Source organism: Melospiza georgiana, chromosome 2 (genome assembly GCF_028018845.1).
Source record: "Melospiza georgiana isolate bMelGeo1 chromosome 2, bMelGeo1.pri, whole genome shotgun sequence".
Lineage (NCBI taxonomy): Eukaryota > Metazoa > Chordata > Aves > Passeriformes > Passerellidae > Melospiza > Melospiza georgiana.
In genome coordinates this window covers 113,134,953-113,153,830 of record NC_080431.1, presented here as the reverse complement: position 1 = coordinate 113,153,830, position 18,878 = coordinate 113,134,953, and positions in this window count along the sequence as shown.

Below are 18,878 nucleotides of genomic sequence, written 5' to 3'. Positions count from 1 at the left end.
AAAAAGACAAATTAAAGTGCTGAAGAGAAAAACCACAAAATATCTGCTTAAAAAGACCCAGGGTCTGAAAAAGATATGTACTGGTTGCAAACATATTCCATTATTTAGCTGTACCAAGGAAGATGCCGTGGGATATGCTCCTTACATGCTCTGCTCTTTGCCAGGTTTAAGGCATCAGAACTGTGGAAGAAAAGATCCAGCTTCATCCAAGGCTGTCAGATAAATGAGATCAGGAAGTTTTTTGCTGAATTTGGGTAAAGGGAGCTGGGTAAGGCCATAGGATTTCTCCTCAAGCAAAGTGTAGCATGCAGTAATATCCAAAGCAGAAAATGCTCTAGCCATTAAAAAAAAAAAAAAAAAAAAAAAAAAAAAAAAAAAAAAAAAACAAAGAGAGAGAAAATAACTCTAGAGGCAGGCTCTTGTTTTATTAGGTGTAAATCAGACGTGATATTAAATCCATATGGTAAAGGTTAACATGTAAGAAGGATTGCATATTGATTGCAGCACTTTAGAATTGGACCATTTTCCATTAACATTTTCTCAGCTTCACAATAGGCAGCAACAGTGATACAGAATGCCTAAGAATTAACCACAACAGTAAATGCTAATGCAACTTTTATAAAGATAACAATGCCTCCCTTACATTTGTGATGGCAGCAAACAACAGAGATCCTTAATAGCAGCATCAATTCTGCCTCAGAAATAAGGAAAAACTAACAGCAGAAAAAAAAACTATCAAAACCTACTAATAAAATCAAACTGAAAGTAAAATGATCCAGCAGCTGAAGAAAATACAAGATCAATATAAAATATACTAATTATTGCATGTTCCATTCTGCTGCATATATGTTCTACTCTGCTGCTTGTAAAAGTAGGAAAGATTGTGATATCAGTGCTCCAGACTCTAAAGCTCATCTTTCTGTGACTGAGCAATTGTCCCTGAAGGCCACTAAATTAAACAGAGGGAGACAGAGCAGTAACACTTTTTTCCCAAGGATATCAGGGGATGGCAGGATTAGACATCTCCCTGGCACTCCCCTCTGTGCCTGCCCTGTTTCCCCCTTTTCTACGTGTTAATATCCCAAACCCTCCAAAATACCTCCCCAGTGGGTGAACTGGACTCCTCCCAAGCCGAAAGAGTAAGGTCAGACCCTGTTGTTGTGCATGTAAATCTTGGAAAAATTCTCTTTTTGGCCTGCTTTCCACCCATCAGCACTGAATTTCACCTGCTGTTTCACTGCATGGCCATGCAGTGTCAGCTCTGCAGACAGATCTGCACTGCCCTCAGTAACTTGGTGCCATCAGCCAGAGATGAAGTTATTTTGGCAAGTTATCTGAAATGTCTCCTTATCCCCACAAAATAAAATCATTCTGTCAAATAAACAATCTCTCTTCTGTGAGCACACCACTCCAATTAATGGAGGTTAATTGTCTATAACAAACAACCATTCAATGTATTCATTACACTAATGAGATTTCCTTTTTAGAGGATTTATGAGTTGAAAAGTACAGTTCTGTTCAGTCAGCTTTTAACTGCAGGAAGGAAACGTGCTTGAATTTGGGAGAAACCTTCACTGCAAGAGAAAATTACAACCTCCTCTTAAGAAAAAATAGATATTCATCCACTAGTTGACAATTGGATATACCTGAGCAAAAGCCCAAAAGAACTGATTTCAAACACATTCATTTACTCTGTTTTTAATATGTGTGATACCACAGTTGCACCCACTTGTTACAATGACTATGAAGATTTTTTTAAAGCATAACAGACCCTGATGAAGCAATCTGTGTTCCTGTGGCACTTTTAAATTGCCACCACAGAGCTGAAGTCACCTGGCTCTAACAGCAATCTGCTGGAAAGCAACAGCTATGGTATTTCCAGTTCTCTTCCTTTAATGTTTCCACAATGGAAATAATTTGCCTGATTAACCACTGTCTATTAAAATTAAAAGGCAAGAATCATCAGAGAAATTACACTGAGCTTGGCACTGCTACAGCCAGACCACTGCATTTTGTTAATTCACAATTAGGCTGTGGATTGTTGTTCTGCTCTCCACTCACACCCATGTTTGCAATGCAGGCTATACCCCAAATCAGAACCTAGCGCTTTCAAGATTAATAAGGGTATATTTAAGCTAGTCCAAAAGGAAAAAATAAGTTATTTTTGTACTGGAGAAAAGGAGGCTCAGGGGTGACATTATTGCTCTCCACAACTCCCTGACAGGGAGAGTGTAGACAGGTTGGGGGTTGGACTCTTCTCCCAGGTAACCAGAAAAGAAGGAGAGGAAATGGTCTCAAGTTGTGCCACGTTAAGATTGAATATTGGGGAAAATTTCTTCCCAGAAAGGGTGGTCGAGCACTGGAAAAGGCTGCCCAGGGAAAGGGTAGAATCAGTCCTTGGAAGCATTCAAAAAGACACAAAGGTGGGGTGCTTGGAAAAAATTTAGTGGTGAAATTGACAGGTTAGTGATTGGGCTTGATGACTTTGGAGTTTTTTCCCAACCTTAGTGATTCCCTGGTTCCATGAGTCCTTGCACAAATGCCTGTGCTGATCCCTATCCATCAGTGCGGGCCAAAAACTGGGCCACTCTCACCAACAAGGCTCCAGGCTAAGCAAGGCCAGGTGCTCATTCTGCAAAGGCCTGCAAAGACACTTTATCCCAAGAAATATGAAACTGAGAAACCTGATCACAGGGATGATAACTTTTATTCTTATGCACATGACTTTATGGTATTTACCTGCCACTGGTTTAGATTGTGCTTGGCCTCACATTTGAGACAAACTCCACCATGAAGGAAAGTTTCTCCAGTGAGGTTGTCCACATGGAAGTGGACATGCAGTCATCACTTGTTAAAGATGTGTAAAAGCTACATGACAGTGTGTGAGGGAGGTGCTCTACAGTAATGAAAGCAATTTCAATTTGACGATAAAAAAAGACATTTGTAGCATGGCAAATATCAAGAGAAATGGGAAAGAAAAAATAAGAGTGCCCCACCAAAAAAATAGATTAAAAATCTCAGGTGTTTCACTATGCCAGAAGTCAACTCATTCTGAGTCACTTTTACAGGGCCAGTTCCCCTTATCTTTTCTAAATAATCTGTTTTCAGCTTGGCTGAAAAGACTGAAAAGTAGCATGGGCCACAGGGCAAAGAATGGTGCATGAATGTTTATAAGTGTGCCTACTTAAAAGTAAAAACTCACTTTCATTGTATGTGCAGGTTCATTTCCCACTCTAGCTGTCTGTGAAGAATAGATCATTAAGAGCACAGGCATGAGAGATGAAAATATTTGACTGCAACTAATAAGATGTTAAACTGAATGAGATGTGGTGGGGAATGCACCTCTGGGCATGGCATGGATTCCACCACTGCTCCATCTGGGCTGAGGGAAGCAAATACCAGCTTGAAATAAATTGTTTTAGTCCAGGAAAAACTGCTGTGGCCTTATTCATGATGCTCAATTGTTCTTCACATCTCACAGACAGCTCCAGAGAAGAGCCAAATGCCCTCTGTCAATTGAAAAATACCTTGGTATTTTTACCAAATACGAGTTCCAATATGCTCTTCCAGACAATTCTGATGCAGAAATAGTTCTAAATATAATCCACTTCTCTCAGCTCCCCTTTCTAAAGCCTTCCCACTAGTCCCAGAAGCAATCAGTAAAACTAACATGAAACATTACCACATCCAAATTTACACTGAGATTACATCCTGAGGGTCTGCTGCCACCCAAGAGTTTCCCAGAACTCCCATTTCCAAACCAAACCTTTATCATGTGCCTTGGATATATGATACCTTCCAGGTGAATGGGATTAGTAACATTTACATTTTATTAATGCCAATGAAACAGCAGGAGTAGAAAAGGCATGTTGTTCAAAAATGAAATATTTAGTAAGAGTAAATAAAAAGAAAAAAGTAGGAAAAAAATCTCCTCACTGTCACTTGATGAGGTGATACAACTGTAATCAGCAAATTGCAATCTTATTTCAGACTGAAGATTGTTTCCATGCAGAGCATAAGAACAAACTAAATCATCTAACACTTATTTAAAATGCTGCAACACCAGCAAGCTTATTGCAATATAATACAGTAGTAAAGCAATTACACTCTGAGATTAATATTTATAGAACATAATCAGGTTTTCCTTATTTAAAATTTTATTCAATAATTTGTGCTCCTTAAAAGCATTTTCAAAGTCAAAGACGGGTTTGAAATAAGTCTTTAAGGGAAAGTATCAAGACCCTGGCAGGAGTCTGGAACAATGTTCACTGCCCCAGTGCAGTGTGGGCTCTGCAGGTTTGGCACTTCAGGATTGAGGATGTCCCTTTGTGACTTGAAGGAATAATCACAAGAGAGATCAGGGAAGGGGTTGAAAAATGGCATTAATTAGGTGATGTGAAAGGAATTTTCAACACAGGACATTCCATGACAAGAAACACAAAAACCCCAACACAAGTCAGATGTAGAACCTCACCAGGAGGAGGGAAAGGAGGGTAATTTTTGAATCCAAAAGACTGTGGCAATGACACAGCAGCCAGAGCCTCAGAAAATCAAGTGTGGGCCTCCAGCATGACACAAGGACACGGTGACAGAGTTCTCCAGGATTCTTTCCTCCTGGCTGGTTCCTTTCTCAGGCAAGAGCTGTTGGTCACTGGGTACACAGTGCACAAAGCTGTGACTAGCCTGAGCAAAAGCCTCTGTGGGCTATTGGAACACAAACTGTGGGCAATAATGGCTATTATTCCTGGAATACAGTTAAAACTAACATCAGAGCACTCAAAATATTCACTTTTAGTGTGGAAAGCTGTGGTGTCCTCATCTGAGTCAGAGCAAGAACAGTGCCCAGATCAGAAAAAGGCAGGTGGAGCTACCAGGTAGCAAATCCCTTACACCCACAGCACAGGGGATCGGGGTTTGCTTTCTGTCAGCAGGAACTGACAGTATTTTAAGGCTCTGATTGTCAGTACTGCCAATTCTGAGCTAAATGTCTTCTGCTGCAACAAGCCCTGCTTCAAATTCCAAAATGCACACACACTTTATAACAGGGTGTGGGAGGGCTGTTAATTGCTTAACTGCACTCCTCAGGACGGCATTTCTTATAGTTGAGTGTGTATAAATCCTGATCATTTTAATTTTTATCTTATAATTCTCACTTCTTTTCACTGTATAGTAAATTCCCAAGGTGCCTTATAAACTTGGTATGTAATAGAACTGATCAAGATATGATCTTGCTTTACAAGCATGTGGGGAGAGTCCTTCAGTTTCCTTGTCTTCAAGGCAAGTCCTGCTTATAGACAGGACAAAATATCACCTGGTTCTGGGCTGCTCAGCATCCAGTTTATCTGGCATTAATAAAGATTCTCAAATCTCACCCCTGGGACATCTCAGTCACACCCAGCACCCAAGTACTGCTGGTCACTGCCCAGTGAAACATGAGTTCAGCCCAGCAGCCCTGGTGAAATCAGGGGTGAAAAGCCTCTCAGTGTGGTGAAAAGCCCCTCAGCGTGGTGAAAAGCTCCTCAGCCTGGTGAAAAGCCCCTCCTCTTGTCTCTGGAAATGGTCTGAGGCAGCAGTGGAGCAGAGACAGACAGAGGAGCAGAAAGTGCAGCCAAGCATCTTCATCGGGTATAATGATAGGTCACAGCAGACACAGAAACTGAGAAAACAGAACACTTGAGATTAAATGAATTAACTTCATTGCTGACACAGCTTCTGGCTTCAGCAATCTCGTGTTTTCACATCTCACCAAACACACAGCTCCCGAGCCTCCCTTTTTTGTCTTCAGACTGTAAGAAGGCACAATTTCTTGTTTGTATTATCTGCTCAGCTTCCTGGCAGTGGCTGTCAGCAGTGGACATCCCTTAACACCAAGTGACTAATGGAGACAACTTGCAAAGCATCAGTGCAATTCAGAGCAAAAGGAAAAGAATTTAGCATCCACCACATAATTCCCCTGTACAGTCCCTGTTCACTGCTCAGAGGTTCTCTTTGGAACTTTGGAAACCATTGGGATGAAAGGGCATTTCCCTCCTGTGACTTGATCCAAACAGGCCCGGGCTGATTGGGGTTGTTGGTACAACTGAAAACAGGGGTTTTTTGCCCTCTGCCTTTTTTAAAACAGCAGCCAGCTCTATCAATCCAGCGTTGTTTGTGACATGAGTAGAAGCTACAGCCAAGGCACTTCTATTGTTTGGGTTTTTTTTAATTTCCCTCCATCAAACAGTACTTTATTTCCTTTCACCTCCATATCTTGCCAGCAATCCAGTAATTCACAAATGTATCTTTTCATATCTTTAGTAAAGATATTCTATTAAAAATATTAGCTTGACTTGGGTGAACAATGCTGAAGTGTACTTCCAAGTGTTGTCTGGATTGAAAATCAGGAATTTGCTTGATATTCACAGCATTTTTTGTCCCTGTAAATATTCCTAAAAATGTTTTATTTCAAAAAAGGTAAAGGCAAACAATATGTTTGTAAGTTCATGTGAAGATATATGGTTATAAGCAATAATTAAAAAACAAAACAAATGGCAGAGGGTCTAAGTGGCTGTTCCAGCTTTGGAAAGAGTAAGGTACAAATGGATGACGATATAAATATTAACACATGCAGGAAAATAAGGTTGTGACTTCTCCTCACCTCTGTCAATGTATTAATCCATATGAAATGGATTATGGATGAAACCAGAGAGGACCTTGTAATTCTGTTTTCAGAAAATGAACCAGACTGTGCTGGATCACTGATTCTGCACCAGAGCTCACATTTCACACAAGCACAGAATATCTCAAGTTGGAAGTGGCCCATAAGAATCCCCAAGCCATTCTCCCTGCTCCTTTCAGAACTGCCTGCAACTAAACCATATGACTGAGGATGTCATCCAGATGCTCCTTGTACTCTGATGCTCTGGCAGGCTTGGTGCCACGATTATTTCCCTGGGGAGCCTGTTCCTGTGACCAACCACCCTCTCCTAATGTCCAGTCTGAAGTTCCCTGACACATATTTAGTTCCATCTATCAGCAAGCTTTCTTTTCAACTTTTCATTTTAATTGTTTCTCCTTTTCACCTTTTTTTTTTCTTTCCCTGTCTGAAATAATCACTTGTGTTTTGTGTGTGACCCTGGAGGGTGCATCAGCCAGAGCATATTCATTCAGCAGTTTGACTGGAAAAGTGCATTCCTGAACGTAGACTCATTCCAGAATGTCAGCTCCTGGTGCCTTGTGGAAGGCAGGGAGAACACTTCATGGTTTGTCACCTGCATCCTGAAGGGAGAGCCCTCACAGAGCCTGATCCTTGTGCACTCCCAAGGAAATCACACCAGGCTGCAGACCCAGCAAGGGGCTAAACTTGAGTTCTTCACTTGGGGGGCATGAAGCAGAGCAAAGCTGCACATGGCAGTGCCACTGCAGCCTGCTCCTGGTGTCTGTCCCCTTTTCCTTCCCCCTTCCTTCCCACTGCTTCAACAGTGAGGATGATGGCACTGATTTGTGACATTTTTTTGCTGCCTATGAAATGCTTTCCATGAAGTCTTTTTGACAGGTAGAAACTCCTGTGCATCCAAAGCGTTCTTTCAATTTTATTTTATTTTATTTTATTTTATTTTATTTTATTTTATTTTATTTTATTTTATTTTATTTTATTTTATTTTATTCTTTTAGGAATTCTTGATTTTAACAGGAGGATCCTGACTGTTGCAACCAGGAGAAAGGTTACATGGTGTCAATCTCAGATGTGATGTACAAGGAACTTGCACAGAAAAGACTGCAGGCAAATTAATGCATGCTGTCAATCTAAACTCACTGTTGCCAGGCATTTATAGCCTGTATCTAAATTATATTAATTTTTGACTGTCCACACTGCCAGTTTGACAGACTACTGGTTCATCTAATTGTTGTGTTTTCTTCTCATTAAAAGATACTTGCAGAAGCCCCTCTAAGCAAATACACAAGCTGCACAAGAAGAAAGCAGTGTTTTTCCAGCAACCTTTGCACTGCACATTTCTGACAGGTTTTTTGCACCACATTCCACATCAATAATGCTACAGCAACCAAAAGGCCATGCAGGCATTTAATCTCTGAGTGCTGAGGGCACACAGCTACCGGCCCAATACTCTGCAAACATTCTTCAAAATGTGCTTCCGCTCCCGGGAGTTGCCATTGGAGACTCCTCAAAGTCTAAGTTGGACTTATTTTAAAATAAAGCACTTTTTTGACACTAAATAAAACAAACTCCTAGCTTTATTGGAATACAGGCAGTGCTAGAGAAAGAAGAAAAATTATACCTTTAAACCATATTCTTGTGTCATCTGAGAACAGCTACCAGGAGAAGAATTAAAATTTCCAAGTGATGGCAAGTAAAATACCCTTTGTACAATTTATAATTTGTACATATCTAAATAAATACAAATATCAACTTTCTTACTGCACCCAACAGAGCCAAATAACACAGGTCAGCAGGGCAAGAGACAGTGGAGAAAGGGAGCAGGGCTATGGAATGAAGAGAGTAAGGGACAGACAGATTTTCTCTCATCCCAGGAGACTGAAGCAATATAAATTACTTTCTCCAATGGTGTCTCCCAGACACAGCTGGAGATGCTTTGTTTGACCTTGCCCTATGCTTTGAGATTGTTCATTTCATTAGACCAATACACAAATACAAAAAGCAATTATTTTCGAGAAACGTGCCCCAAAGAGTGAAATATTATTGACTATAGCTGGTATCCATTCTATACACATTGCCAAAGTGCAATTAATCATAGGCAGACATTGTAAACATTGTAGTTGTCAACATTTAAAATCTATATAAATGCTTTTCCAGGTAATTAATATAAGGAAAGCATTCCCTCAGTTAAGGAAAGAAAACACCTAAGGAATAGTATGGTAATCTTATGTTCTCTCAAAGGCAAAATTGTAAAGATTTTAGTGGTGACACTGTCTGAATAATAAATGTAGGCTGCCTGAGCTGAACACAGGAGAATACACATTTTCATATGTATACACACACATATATACACACATATATATATCACAAAATTTTAAATAAAAGTTAGGTTGTTGCCCTCAGAAAAACAAGGGGGTTTTCTGGGTTTTTTTTTTTTTGTTTCTTTTGGTGCTTTCTGACTCCTGAATACCATGAATTTGAAAAAGCATTTAATAGTAAAAATTTGCTGTCATCACATAGTGAATAATATAATATACAATGCCTCTGACACTAAATCTTAAATAAAAATCCAGTACACTCAGAGGACCTCATTGGAAGTGGTATTGTGCAACTGCAAAGAGGGACACACAACCCTTGGGTTTTCTTCTCAGTCCCAGGAGCAGAAATAAAAATAGAAACTCCAGGGGGAGCAGGGCCAAAACAGCTCAGAGGGTGAGGAACTGGGCAGCCTCTTCCCTCTCACAATGTCACAGTCATCTGCTCCTGCTGTGATCCTAAGGATATTGCCACTGGAAGGTCAATCCTTTAGAAAAAAAACACACTGTGGTTTACCAGAGGGAAAAGATACTGAGAGTAATGAAGTGAAAGGAAAGTCCTTCCTACCCATGAATACACATACTGTAATTTATGTGTGGTGTTTCCAGAACACCCAAGAACTTGGTCTTTGCATGTTCTTTGATAAAACAAGTGTACATAAACATGTGGCAAACATGCTCCCAGAAAGAGAGGCAGCTGCTAATAAACAAGCACTGAATGAGGTGACAAATAAACGATTTAGGTGAATTTGTCACTGAATTAGGTGACAAACCCACTGCAGTGGAAAGATGAAGTTGTAGCCCCACTGCAGCCCTGGCTGAGGGAGCTGGAATTGCTCCTGGCAGAGCAGCAGCGCAGGTCTGGCTCTGTCTGGGGTGGGCTTGGCAGCCCCAGCTGTGCTCAGAGCTGCAGCAGCAGCAGCTGAGAGGTGACTGGAAACCGACTTGAGCATCCTCCCAGCACTTCAGTTACTATTAAAAAGTATCATAGCATTACACATAAAATAATGATTCGTGTACAGCAGGTAGATGGATGTTCCTTAATTACTTTTTCACATAAGCCAGCACTAACACAGTTTCAGTAAAACAGAAAAGAAACACACTCAGATTTGCACACGAGGCATAGTTGTTGATAGAGTTCACATTGCTAGGCATAAAAAATTAAAATAATTCCAGAAAAGCGTAGAAGTTTGTATAACTTCAAAGAGACAGATCACAAAGCATTGAAAAACACTAATGCAAAGCAAACAGCAAAAGCTCCCTTTTAACTCTGCGAATTTAGGAAGACTACACATGAAACATTTCATTGTTGTTTTCTACACCATTTCTTAAATTGTTTGGAATGGACTGGTGTCAGAAACTACCAGTGTACTGGAATAGGGGAGTTTCCACCAAGGGATTCTATGAAGGAAGTGCTAATAATACTGGGAATTAACACCACAGTTGCTCAGCAGGAATTCCTGGTGCAAAGCAAGTCCGTGGATGCTGCTTGTGAGCACAGTTCTCTGCTGTGCAGTGCTACACTCAACAGCCCACTCCTTTCCTGTACTGTTTTTATAGTCTTTAAAGGCCTGAATATGACTCTCCATCTTTCCAGCAGTGCCTTTTCTTTATTGCTTGCATGAGTTGTTCCATTTCATTATCCAGTGGCATAGTAGATCTTCCTTGTTTTGACAGGGACTGCTCTGTTACAATTACCTGCTGTCGTTGTGGTTCAAGTGAAGGCGCTGCCAGCTGGACAGAGCTGTAGAGCAACATGAGAGAATTTCCCAATGTTAAGGATTTTTTTTTTAAATCCAGGAAGCAATTAGCCACTGCTATATTTAGAAGCCTGCTTGTCTTGTAATGAGATGCTGCCAGAGGTTGGGGGCAGACAGAGCCTTGATGCCTCCCAAACTTCAGAGATGCTTCACTCTTGCATCACATTTAAAAACTCTTCCTCTCATCTGGAGAATGTTTAGCATACAGGAACATGTGACACTTTGCCACAAAACCACATGGGGATAAACTGCACCAAATCTTTCAAGAAGGATGTTGCACATGAGGGGAAACAACAAGTTCATGGCAGGCAGCAGAAGTGGCAGAAGGTGTCTGTTCATCTGATGGGCTCAGCACCTCTTTTCCCAGCTAATCAGAGCAGGAACTGGCAGGGAACAGACTCTAGGGATGACCAGCATGACAGGTGTGGAGAGGAAGAGGAGGAGGAGGAGGAGGAGGAGGAGGAGGAGGAGGAGGAGGAGGAGGAGGAGGAGAAGGAGAAGAGAAGGAGAAGGAGAAGGAGAAGGAGAAGGAGAAGGAGAAGGAGAAGGAGAAGGAGAAGGAGAAGGAGAAGGAGAAGGAGAAGGAGAAGGAGAAGGAGAAGGAGAAGGAGAAGGAGAAGGAGAAGGAGAAGGAGAAGGAGAAGGAGAAGGAGAAGGAAGAGGAGAAGGAGACGAAGGAAGAGGAGAAGGAAGAGGAGGTGGGACATGGCAATGTGAGCTCATACAGGTCACCTGCTCCTCCACCAGTGGAAATTCCTCATGGCCCTGTGCACTCTCCTGGAGGGACACTGCCTCAGGACATACATGGCCCCCATCATCTCTTTAAAGGCTTGTTCACACACTAGAATCATGAAAGAAAAAAATTAATACAGCCTCATTTTAAGAAATGAACAAACACAAGATTTCAAAGCTACTTTTCTAAAAGACGACTAGAGATATTTGGAGACCATGACAACCCCAAAGCCTTCTACCATTAAACCAGATGAATTTGCAAACAAAACATGCAGCTAAAGAATCTGCAAAAGGAATTTTCAACAAAAAGAATTTGCAACAAAACATGCAACTTCAGCAACAGATGAGTACAGAAGGTTGAAGCCACACATGAGAGGCCATGATCCTACGCTTGAAGAAAAGGAGGAATTTCAGCTCTAATGTGGCAACTGAAGCTAATCAAAGTCTGGTACAATTATCTCAACTTTTTCCCAAATGGACCTCAATTATATAAATTATATTTATTTTCCTCAATAAGGCATAAGAATGGTTTTTGACATTTTTGCAACTAGTTTCTATTGAGCTACTAAGTACAGAAAAAATCATTACCACCTGAAAAATGAAAATTAACATAACTTACTAGTTCCCTCTAAAAGTTCATCTGTTCATCATAATTACAATATTTTCCTTTTGGCAGAATACAGTAGGAAATATTTTCCTTCTCCAAAGCAGCTTTGGTTTCAGAGAAACCTAGAGAGATTTCTGTAATTTTCCAACTATTACAATCCCCAAACACTTAACTGTTGAACATGATTATTAGATCCACCAGTTTTGTCTTTTATCTGTGTGTTCCTAACAGATGAGCTGGTTTTGTGCCCCATCATAAGCTTACAAATTAAACTCCTACATGCTCTCCTGCTTCCTAATTTGGTGCTTTGGGACAGCACTGCTGTTAGCTCTCTTAAGAACAAAACCATTATTCAGATGAGCTACAGCAACTCATCTTCAAACACTAAACTGCAACTTACAAAACAAAATTGGATTGCACTCAGTATTTAGCTCCAACATTCAGCACCACACAATACAAGCTTTAGAACACTCAATTTAACAATACATGGAAGAAATTCTTGCCAGAGAAGGAAAGTGAAATTTTCAGGAGAAGTCTGAGGGAATCTTGTGCTTGTGAAAATGTTTTTGATGGGTCTTTTACATTCAGGTTCACCACTGGTGCCCCTTGCAGGCAGTGATACAGGCAAGGGAATATGGGCAACTCTTCTCAGGAGCAGCCTATAATTGTCACTTGTTACAGCATAAATAATGCTTAGGCAGCAATAAAAAATACAGTCATGTGTTTTCCCTAGACTTTAAATTGGACTATTAGTTTTTTTTCAACCTAGAGAGACATACTGCAGACTCCCATTGGAGTGTGGTTTAGTAATGAGGTAAAAGAGTAAGGAGACAAGTTAATCCATAACTCCTAAAGGCAATTAGGGTGCCTAAAAGTGCCAACAGCCAGGATGCTCCCAGTGGTGTTCCAGTGATGCTCAGTAAATAGAAAGTTCAGGGATAGCAAGAGCCATGTCTTCACAAGCTCCTGTATGTTCCAGGCCCAAAGGCACCAGCCATTTTAGGGGAAAATACAGTGATATTGGTGTCCTTGGTTACATGAGAACTGGAGTGTGCAGGGTCAGGCTGAATCTTGCTCTTTCCCTCACCCTGCACTCTTGTTACCTGTGGTCAGTAACTGGTTGGGAATATTTAGCTCCATTTTCTAACACTTGCATGACTACAAAAAGCAAAAATTATTGACTGTGCTTCCAGAGGGGTTTGTGTGCCATGGAGAGGGAAGCTGTGCTGGAAAATGTTTGGTCCTTCAGTTTCTTCCCAGAGATATGAAAAGGCATGCAGCAGTCCAGCGTGGGTCTACAAACTCAGAGACAGAGGTAAATTTGATCTCCTGGTGTGAGGTTCAGAGATTAAACCAAGGACCCTGATACCAATGGCAGCCAGGATGGGAATGTGATGTTACCTGAATAAAGCCTCCATTTCTTCAATTAAAAGTTGTTTTCCTTTCAGAAGAGATCTGGGATCCAAAAACCTGAGTACCCAAGCTCAGGTCCTGCCTGAATGAACAAATTCATCTGTCCTGTGTCCTGCCAGGATGGCTTCTGGACAAATCCCAAGGCACAGGGGCCAGAACAGCACCAGGCTGCTGAAAGAAGTACTATCATGAAGGAAACAAACCAACAAAAAAAAAAAAACAAACAAAAAAAAAAACCCCAAAAAAAAAAAACACCCACTAACAAACAGAAAAACCCACAAAAAAAACAAACAACCCTCCCATAAAAAAAATATAAACCCAAAAAACCAAACACCAAAAACCAAACACCACCAAAATGAAAACAAAAACAAAACAAAAATAGAAACAACCAAAACCTCCAAACAAACAAACAAACAAAAACCAGCCTGAAAACCCAAACAACCAACCTGGCCTTTGTTAAAAACTCCGGAGGTAAAATGTGGAACTTTGATTATAGAAAGTTAAAATCTTTCTGTTTCAAATTCTTCTTAGTAGGAGTACAGGGAACTACATGGAGGTTTCCATAAACCAAACAGCACTGCATTTATGAGGGCTTATGATGCAGCAATGCCATTTTAATAATAATAGTGATGATTATCATTTTAGTTTTGTAAAAATTATCTCTTAATATGATTTGTAACTCTGCAAAGAAGCCTCTTGTCTAGATTGCAATTTAATTTTTCATAATAAATTATCAACAGTGTTAGAATTTGAATCAGTTGCTATTGAAATAGACACAGAGCTTTGAGCACATAATTTTTCACATGATTTAGTTTCATACGTGTGTATATATCTTAGAGGGGAAAAAATGTCAATTTTTTCTCTTTGGACTGGTAGTTGATGGGTATGGCTCTCTGCACCCTCATCCAGGTGAAATCAGGTAATAAAATCACTGTACCACAGGGGTCTGGGTACCTGTGGTAGGCTGAACCTCCTGTCTCCCTGCTGTCCCCCCTGTGTCTCCCCTTCCACCTCTCATCTCTGTGAATCCTTTATTTAAGAATTATCATTGCAATCCACATTCATCACACAACCTTCATGTATGTCAACAAACCCAACCAAGAAACCAACAAAAAGATTTCCCCACCATAAAAAACAAAATAACATCAATGCAACACAGAACAATATGGGCAATTTACACAAAACCAAAACCACCCCTTGTCCTTTCACCACAATTACAACAGAAGAACCCTTTGATCTTCCTACTGTCTAACATTGTTCAATCTGTTTTCCCCATTATCTCTCCAAATTACCATCCTTTCAAAATCCTCATGATCCTGGGTTTCAGCACCCAAAACACTGTGGTGGGTTGACCCTGGCTGGATGCCAGACAGCCACCAAAGCCACTCTGTCACTCCCCTCCTCAGGTGGACAGGGGAGAGAAAATATGGTGAATGGTTCATGAGTTAAAGACAGGGAGAAATCACTCACCAAAAATTATCATAGGCAAAACTGACTCGACTTGGGGATATTAATTGAATTTATTAGTAATAAAATCAGAGCAGGAAAATGAGAAATAAAAATAAATTGCAAACACAACTTCCTCCCCTCCCTCCCTCCTCCCTCCAGTAGCACAGGGAGATGGGGAATGGGGTTATGGTCAGTTCATCACACACATTGCTCCTGTCACTGCTCCTTCCCCTGCTCCAGTGTGGGATCCCTCCCATGGAGACAGCTCTCCATGAACTTCTGCAATGTGAGTCCATCCCACAGGCAGCAGTTCTCCACAAATTGCTTCACTGTGGGTTATTCTTCCATGGGGTGAGTCCTTCAGGCACAGCCTGCTCCAGTGTGGGTCCCCACAGGGTCACAAGTCCTGAGGAATCCTGCTCCAGGATGAGCTCCTCTCTTCATGGGCCTCCCATGGGTTCACAGCCTCCTCTCAGCATCCCTGTGCCCCTCTCTGGGTCTCCTTCCTGGGCTGAGGTGATCTCTGCATCCCTGTGCCCTCCTGGGCTGAGGTGATCTCTGCATCCCTGAGCCCCATTCTGGTCTGGGGTGATCTCTGCATCCCTGAGCCCCATTCTGGTCTGGGGTGATCTCTGCATCCCTGAGCCCCATTCTGGGCTGAGGTGATCTCTGCATCCCTGAGCCCCATTCTGGGCTGAGGTGATCTCTGCATCCCTGTGCCCCCCTGGGCTGAGGTGATCTCTGCATCCCTGAGCCCTCCTGGGCTGAGGTGATCTCTGCATCCCTGAGCCCCATTCTGGGCTGGGGTGATCTCTGCATCCCTGAGCCCCATTCTGGGCTGAGGTGATCTCTGCATCCCTGAGCCCCATTCTGGGCTGAGGTGATCTCTGCATCCCTGAGCCCCATTCTGGGCTGAGGTGATCTCTGCATCCCTGAGCCCCATTCTGGGCTGAGGTGATCTCTGCATCCCTGAGTCCCATTCTGGGCTGAGGTGATCTCTGCATCCCTGAGCCCTCCTGGGCTGCAGGGGCACAGCTGCCCCACCAGGGTCTCTCCAGGGCTGCAGGGAATCCCAGCTCCAGCACCTGGAGCAGCTCCTGCCCCTCCCTGTGCCCTGCCCTTGGTGTCTGCAGGGCTCTTCCTCTCACACATCCTCACCCTGCTCTGCTCTGGCTGCAATTACATCTGCACTATGACTTTTTTTCCTTCCTAAATTTGTTATCCCAGAGGTGTTTCCACCTTTTCTAACTGGCCCAGCCCTGACCAGCAGTGGGTCCATCCTGGACCTGACAGGGATGGACATGGGAGAAGCTTCCAGAAGCTTCTCACAGAAACCACCCCTGCTACCAAAACCAGGCCATGCAAACCCAATATAGTGCCCAACCTAACAATGACATCTCAAACCAATGCCAGGGAACACAGCACTGAAAATTCATTGTCCAGGAAGGCACAAGCTGTTTGGGAAGGAACACTCACACAGTGACTGATGTCCATAGATGTGCATCTCCTTGCCCTGGTTTAATCTCTGCCACCCTTAGCTCCCACTTCTACCCCTCCCTGAATTAACAAGTTGTTCTATTTGATGCACCTTTCTTCCTCCCCACCTCTTTCTCTGTGTACTTATCAGCTTCTATTTGCTGTAAACCCACTTCTTATTTCAGGATGAGAATTGTGAAGTTAAAGCATTCTTTTTTTTTTTTATTTCAAATCCTGGGAAGAGTAAACATTCTTAGACTGGATGAAGCCAGGCAAGGAAGAGTTTGCATTTTTTTCTTCACTCTGCTATTTTTCCTTAGGGAATAATATTTTCCCCATTGTTACATCTCCCATGTAATTTTCCTTTACTGCCCTCTTCTGATTTAGCACTTGGATATTAGGCAGATTAATAGTGAATAGATAACCTGCAAGTTGTCCAATATTGTAAATAAATTGTAAATACTGCTGGCACTCACCTCACTCTGCCCATTAGCAGTGCTCACCATTTCATCTCCAATGATAGCATACACATAAAACACCACCAAGGCTGCTAGACAAAAGAAACCCCAAGCAGAGTGGATAAATCAGAAAAATTTAAACAATATAAACAGGAACTTCCATACCTTCTACAAAGTTCCATTACTGCCAGCAATACATTTTGGGATGATGTCATAACACATACATCACAAATACCCAGATAAGCAAGGCTTGTAGCAATCTCTCTCCCAGACAGCCAGCCAGCATGTGTATTTGAATATCTTTTTGACAGTACTTAGGCTGGAGGAAAAAACAACATTTTTTCCAGCCTCATCAAAAAGCAATTGACTTTTAAGCACAGGGGTTTCATCCATGGCTGTTTATTTAGGGGACTTTATTGGGTTTAGTATTTTGCCATTTCACATTGATACAAACAACTTATTCTATCTATATTTCAATTTTTTTTCTTTGCTCATTATGAAATTAAATAGCCTGGTATGAAATCTGAAATTACATACTTTTATTTCTGTGTAAACAGCATCTCCCAATAAAATAACCTGTAATACAGTTATGGAAGGAAATTATTTAAGAAATTGCAATTCTCAGTTGAATTTGTCTGCTTCCTTTATAGACTAAGTCACCAAATCTTTATAGACAAATGTTAGTCTTCACTACATTTTGCTTTTGGAGTACTGGGAGCCTAAACTGGGGTGTCTTTATCAATCAGTGGACTTCAATAATCTCACTGAAAGTCATTAACTGTGTCCCCAGTTCAGAAATGCTGCTGCTGGTCATTCAGAAGCTAGAGAGAAGCTCAGTCTTCACTTTCTGGATACCTTTGCTGAGCTGATGTCTCACAAAGCATCTGACACACACAGGAACAACAGGCAGGCTTCTGGAGTTTATAACCTTTATAACCCAGTTTTATAACCTTGTCTCAGTTTAGAGCTGCAGGGTCCTTACAGCACTTCTGGCCAGGGGTTTATTGAGTGCACAGCACGCTGGAAACATCCCTTGGTCTGGGTGGCAAGAGCCAGGCTGAACGAAGGCTCACCCACATAGAACTGGGAACTTGGGGCCTGACTCTTGGGAATCCTTATCAAACCAGCTGGATTTCTGGGAGGGGATTGTCTGAAGTCAGCCCAGACAGACAGACAGACAGATCCTTCCCCAGCCTGCCAGACAATCTTTAAAGCAGCTGCTTTAACCTTGCTGAACCAGATCTAATCAGAGCAGGTGAGACTCACCTTCTAATCACTGAGTCATAAAAAAGCCTTTGTGGCACCATGTGAGAAACAATCCTGTGAGCAGACAGGACCGGCAGAGAGAGGCAAGGGGGCACTGAACAGCACAGGAAGGTGGACATAAAGAAGCTGAAAGGCCCTCACTACACCCTGATATGAGGTGAGTGCCTAAAGCATGGTGGGCTGTGACCTCCTGCTGGTGGCATTTGGCCCTGGCAGTGCCAGGCAGCTGCTCTGAGCCACAGCAACCATCCAAACCAGGTAGGGATTGCTCACACCCCACTGCCACCCTGAAAAAACTCCCACGCTGAGGGCTGGAGCGTTTCCAGGGCCCCAGGCAGTGTCTCACTGACAATACTTCTGGTGTTTAGAAACCACTCTCCCCTAATAGCCAAGTTAAGATGCTGTGTATTATTCTTACAGCTCTCACTCTCTGACTCTTTAATGGCCCTGCTATTAAAACCAATGGGGTTTAAATGCAACAAAGGTAGAGCTTAAAAAAGAATCCCCAAAGCCCTACTACTGGTAGGCAGTAATGGCTGAGTTAAAAGGGGAGGTATTTCTCAGAAAAGATTGCTCAGAGGGAAATTAGGAAATTCTGGAAGCCTGAACTGCCCATTAAAGAGAAGGCCCTGACAACGGGAGTGAAGTGTGACAAGGCAGACACTGGCTGAGTGAGGCTCATGCAGGCTGTGGGATAAACTGAACAGAGGGAGAAGGGATTGTAGGGAGGTATGAGAAAAATGTAAG